Source organism: Oxyura jamaicensis, chromosome 4 (genome assembly GCF_011077185.1).
Source record: "Oxyura jamaicensis isolate SHBP4307 breed ruddy duck chromosome 4, BPBGC_Ojam_1.0, whole genome shotgun sequence".
Lineage (NCBI taxonomy): Eukaryota > Metazoa > Chordata > Aves > Anseriformes > Anatidae > Oxyura > Oxyura jamaicensis.
Genome location: NC_048896.1, coordinates 29,700,811 through 29,706,810, shown reverse-complemented (window position 1 = coordinate 29,706,810; position 6,000 = coordinate 29,700,811). Strand labels below are relative to the sequence as shown.

Below are 6,000 nucleotides of genomic sequence, written 5' to 3'. Positions count from 1 at the left end.
AAGAGAAGAGAAGAGAAGAGAAGAGAAGAGAAGAGAAGAGAAGAGAAGAGAAGAGAAGAGAAGAGAAGAGAAGAGAAGAGAAGAGAAGAGAAAAGAAAAGAAAAGAAAAGAAAAGAAAAGAAAAAGAGAATTATTGGGTACCCAAAAACATTTATTCATATAAGAGCCCTTTTGTAAATATGAAAACATTTTTGTAAATATGTTTTCCTTACCTTCACAGTCCTTGAAATCAGACACCAGAGTGCTGTGTTGTTAGCACTGAACTTCTTTATTTTTAGACCTGAGGCAATAACATCATAAAATTTGTATCTGTATTATTGCCATTCAGTTGAGCTAATCTTCCTTAACAGGTCTATAAATAGAATCATTATGTAAAAAAGAATGAAATGAAAAAAGGTGAGGGAAAGTCTGCAAATACCTCCTCCCTGGGCCGTGACCTCCTCCATCTATCAGACCAGAGCAGGTAGATAAGGGAGGTGCATATGAAAGCAACCATTCTAGGTGACTACATGGTAAATCAGCTTGTAGATCAAGCCTTGACTGGTGCTGATATGAACAGCTGGCAGAGATCACAGGTGAACTGTGTGCTGCAACTCCTTAATTTTCCCAGTTTCCCAGCATATCTAGAGACAGGTATGATGAAAATCTTCCACAGCGTAGTCCTGTCAGCATGAACAGTTCTTTAGACGCCTATCACCAGCCAGTATGCAGCTGAGTTATTCATCCATAGTGTTTTCAAGTCATAATATTTCACTCCCAATAATCCTTTGCTTGAGAAAAAGCACAGAGGCATAGTCCCAATGGTTGAAGCACTAAATTTTTATCAATTATAATTTCAGCTATTACTTTATGCAAGTGTAAATTGTTAAGTCTATGCTATTTACATATTTTCCATTGTAATGGACAGTTAAATGGTACATCTCCGAAAAGAAAGAGAAATTATTAAGATGATAAGGACATTTCTTTGACGCAAAGTTCAAAACTTTCTGTACTTTTTTTGTGTGCGATATTATAACAATATGACCTTTACTAAAGTCATCATCCCATTATAAAAATGAGCATACACAGACAGAAATAAAGACAATTTCTTACCAACAAAGCTTGCCACCCAGAAAAAAATGTCAGGTTTTGCATGCTTTTTTTAAAAAAAATCATGTTTCACCCAGTTGAAGTAAGTGATCATACCTTTTAATCTAATAAATGACTTTGTATTAGAGAACTCTTACAAAGAAGATAATGGATAGTTGAAAGAAATAGAAAATTTGCATCAGAGAGTAATCTTAAAATCTAAATCCACAATATTTGCCCAAAAGGAATATGCGAGTTTTAGTCTTTCAGCCTGACTTCTTCCAGGCCTAATCTGAGTTTTGATTCTTTAGTGTCAGAGTATGCAAGACAGAGTAGAGCATCAAATTTTGGGGCTGAGTAGTTTGGCTTAATTTTAATAAAGCATAAAAGCATATTAAACTTCAACCTTTTGCATCACTACACTACTTTATGCATCCATGAAATCACACTGTCCAGCTGTTGAACTTGGGTTTTGTACCAGGACTGCACTTCTGAAGTGAACATCCCAGCCATTCCCATTTCCTGTGGTTTATTCATGTCATGAGGCAGCATCTGAAATTGTAAAGTGGATTCTTTTTGGACTGATTATGAATTGAAGATGAATACAGATGATGAAGTCAATGGGCATTCAACACACAGGAACTGATGAGAGCCAGTCTTTGGAAACACTCCTGTTGTGTAGATGCTGTGTTCGCAACACCAACTGTTTTTCTCTACAAGAATTCAGTTGGGCTGCAGTACTTGCTAACATAGGTGTAACCTACGTCTTGAGTTAGTCTTTTGAGTTAGAACTTAGTCTTTATCCTCTCAGCCTGGTTCTCTGTATTTCAGGTGGACATTTTCCTTTTTAGTCCAGGGCACCTCAAGAGTGACCCTCAGATAAATTTAGAAAATAGCAAAGGGTCTAGGTACATTATAGAAAGTGATAAGCAAAACCTAGCAGGAGTGAATTTTTCTTCTCCATTATCATGGTTGCATGGTAGTGTGTGTGTTATCCTGGAATGGGCAGGCATATTGTAACAGAATGTAAAGCACAGTTTTGTTGAAATGTGGATTGCTTTTGTGGAAGTGGAACTGGAAAGGTCATGGTACAGAAGTTAATGTTTCTATCAAATCCTAATATTGCTTGAGGTTTCAAAAAAAAATCTGTTAAGGGATTATTTGAAACAGCTAACAAAATCTGATACTGACATGTTTTAAGAACGTTGTTAATAACTAGTTTTGCCCTTGTGAAAGACTTTACATACCTTAAATGTTCTCCACAACAGTGCTGTGGAAAGTAGGTGAGACTTGTAAGATGGACATTTTTAAGTAACTACAACATACGTTTTAGTAGACTTTCACTCCTGATTTTGATACTTCAAAAATGGGGAATCCATGGTGTTCCTTGGAAACTTCTTCTCTTAATTCAGTGTTTCATTTTTAAAAAAGATATGTTTTATCACCAGTTTAACACTTACTGATTTTCCATTGCAAGTTTTGCATCTTAGATGATGTATTTATACAGGATATTTACTTTATAATTGGTCTGCTTTTGCAACCTCAAAAACTGCAGTGTGTAAGGTTAGAGACAATAACAGTGTCAATATAGGTTTGTGTGTGTGTGTGTGTGCACATGGACTTGGTGTTGAATGGCTTCAGTATCACTGTACTTTATGAGGATTATTAGCAGATGAATGAGAATACATCTTTAATTCTTTCATTTTAAATATAGGTGAATTTTTATGTTTTTAATATTACCTTTTTTTAGAATATAAAAATACATAGTTCAATGAACTTTCTTCTGTCAATTGCATTTTAGTAAGTACAAGATTTACATTTAAGCCATAAACCAAAGAACATTGTATAGCTAACCCTCCCACACCCAGTAACAACTCAGACTAATATGCAGAGTTTGGTTCTTAGCTGAATTAGAAAGATACAGTATTTATATCCAACCTCTTTCTGTTCAGTGACCTTTTCTTTCTTCTGTGTTGTATTGCAGTGTCATCCTTGAAGATGCTGTGGGTGGAATTAATCACTTCTCCATATACCAGAGCACTGACATCCTGAATTTGTTACATCAAAGGATATTGACTGAGAAGACAAATAATTAAATGACCCGTAACACAGGTAAATGATACTCTTGGGATCAAAGGAATCCCCTATGAATGCTGTGTGCTGCTCTGTTCTGCCAATCATAGAAAGTGTCATTTGGTTGCAATGCTTGCAGCAAGGTAGCTTTTGTCAGTCCTTCAAAGTGAGGCTTTTCTAAACAGGATCTTCCTGTTTGTTTTTCTTGTTTGCTAATTGATCATAAAATACAAAGATGAATCTTAAGGCTTGGTCACATATCAATTCGTATACCATGTCTGCTTGCATGCTAGGCTTCTGAACCACTTTCAAAGAAAGAGAAGACAGTTACTAGTAGTCTGTTTTGGAAATGAATAGAGATGGCTGACTAAGAACTGGCTGGTGCAAGAAAAGGCATTACCTTTAAATCTTAACCTAGACCAGGACCATTAGTTTTAGTTTTCTTTGAAAGTGAGTTGAACTTGTGAAGTAAAAATCACTCCTCTTCTAATATGAGTGCCCACACAGAAAGTTAGTGTAGGAGAGTTATAGTACTGTTATTGATGCTGTAGCTTAGATTGTAAGAGTTTGCTCGCGTGGAAATACTCTGTAATGCCTTTAAATATGTTTTTCTAGGAAATGGATATGTCTGACAGCTCCTGCGTCCATTCTTCCTTTATTAATAGCATTTTTTTTTTAAAAAAAATAAAATCTTATTTTACTGTCAATGTTAGTATTTTACATTTTGTAAGCTTTGAATGAGGTTGGCTATTTCATTGTTGTAAAGGTCTACAGGAGTATTAGAAAACAAATAATATCTGTACTGTGAGGCAGTCATGCTACAGCTTCTCTTATTATGACGGATAAGAGCTGCTCTCCTCCAGTAAAATAATTTGAAATATATGTATGTATGTGTGTGTGTGTGATGTAATATTTCGAAGAACAATAAATTAAAGGTATTCAATTTGTCTAGAAGCTGATGGCTGGATCACCAGCTAGTATAAATTTGCATATTGCTGTTGAGAATCAGAGATATTACTGAATAACTCACTACTAAGAATCAAAACCTGAATATGTTGCAAGATAAATATAAATATATCCATTCCAAAGGAAGCAGAAGTCTATAGAAGTCTATTCACATGTAAGAATAAATAATAATCTCACATGGATTTCAACCTCTAGTTTCCTATATACAATCCTGTACTGCTGCAATGGTAATCCAGTATGATTAGTTCTTTATGCAGTTTTACGTAAAATAATTGTTTACACTTTTTTTTTTTTTTCTTCTTATTTTTTATTATCTCATTCAAGTTCATAGCATAGATTCAAAATTTGGGTAAGGTACTTTCCATCACTTTTTAAAATTAACTTTCTCAACTAATGGTGCACTTCTTCTTACTCTTAACCTACTAAAGCTTTGTAAGGAGAACAACAGTCAGCAGGAACTACAAATACCAATCCGTGCAAAAATAGGATGCTCTTTGGGTAGAACTGAGAAGCAATAGCCCCTAAGTCTCAAAATTTACATTTACATTATAGGAAAGATTAATCTAATGCCAGGATTATTACTTGTGTTCTCTACAGCTGAAAAACTTTACCATAGAAGCAATGGTACCAGGACTGGCAGGGAAGGAGAATACTCAGGAAGAACAGAAATTACATGCAGGAGACTTACAGCCATTCAAGGTGAAAGATGCCATGTTGTCCTCTTACAGAACATCCTAAAATGTGAGTAGAACAATAACTCTGAATTGTGGATAATACTGGAACAGTGCACAGAATTTTAATCTGGTATAACTACATGTCATTAGTAAAAGGCCTTCCTCGTTACTGTGTGTGCATGGGTGCTTCCTGTCTCTTACTGGCTAGGTGAGTAGTTAGGTGATGATTGTATGACACCTTTAATGCTCCAGTGGTTTTTACAACTGCAGATCATTAAAATTCATTTTGTTGTAATTGGGCAATAACGTAAAAGTGATTTTACCTCTGTACCTCAGTATCTGCCAACATTTCTTTGAACGACTCGGTCTTTGCCCATACAGGAAGGTTAAACTGATTTGCTATGAAACATTTTCAAAGTAATACAACTCCCATGTGGATATTCTTACTTCATAGTAGCTTCTCCAGAGTTCAGTTTAAACATGTTTGCAGTCAAATTCTTAATTAAGAAAGATCTGAAGTATATGATGATCAGTTCAGAGGATCTCTTTGTGTGGAAATTTCTTTGCTGTTATTTATGGTTAGTTTTTGTGTTAAAAGAGCCTACAAGGCAAAATCAAAATTAATCTTTACGTAATAGCAGCTTCTGCTTGCTGTAGCAGCTTCAGGAATATGAAGAACAGAGTAGTTTATCACACTTCTACCTCTTTTTAGGGGGGAGGAGGGATTTCAGGGCAACATTTTACTCTCTATACCACAGCTAGATAATATCCAATCCTGGTGCACTCTCCCTTTTGAAAATGAGATTATAAATCTTGATAAAGCTGTTCTTCACTTAGCATGTAAGGTACAACACAGGAATTGAAAATGAAAACAGGAATTTCTCACTTGCTGCAAATATGCATAAGGATTTTTTTTTTTAATTCCATAATTTAATTACTAAGTATGACATTTTTAATACACTTTTTTTTTTTTTTTTTTTTTTTTTTTTTTTTTTTCTGGGGGGTTGGTCCCATATATCTTGTATTAGTCAAAGGACTGGAAAACTCATTGTAGTTTAGAATGTATGTAAAAACTTGGACTGTAATTCACAACAAGAACTGAAAGCGTGTGTTTGACTTGGATCTTCTAAGACACAATTCTGAGTTCTTAAGTGCTCTTTTATGTTTGTGTCAATGCTGAATATTTTTTCCCTAGATATATATCACTAAACACGAGTTG

At 34.9% G+C, this 6,000-nt stretch overlaps 1 long non-coding RNA gene across 2 annotated transcripts in view; it reads left to right on the top strand.

Annotated features, from left to right (window-relative positions):
* Positions 1-6,000, top strand: part of LOC118166529 — a 70,868-nt gene that overhangs the window by 28,960 nt on the left and 35,908 nt on the right. For both annotated transcript variants that reach the window (XR_004750554.1, XR_004750553.1), the window contains exons 3-4: positions 3,053-3,180; positions 4,705-4,848. This is a non-coding gene — a long non-coding RNA (uncharacterized LOC118166529). The remainder of the gene's footprint in view (positions 1-3,052; positions 3,181-4,704; positions 4,849-6,000) is intronic.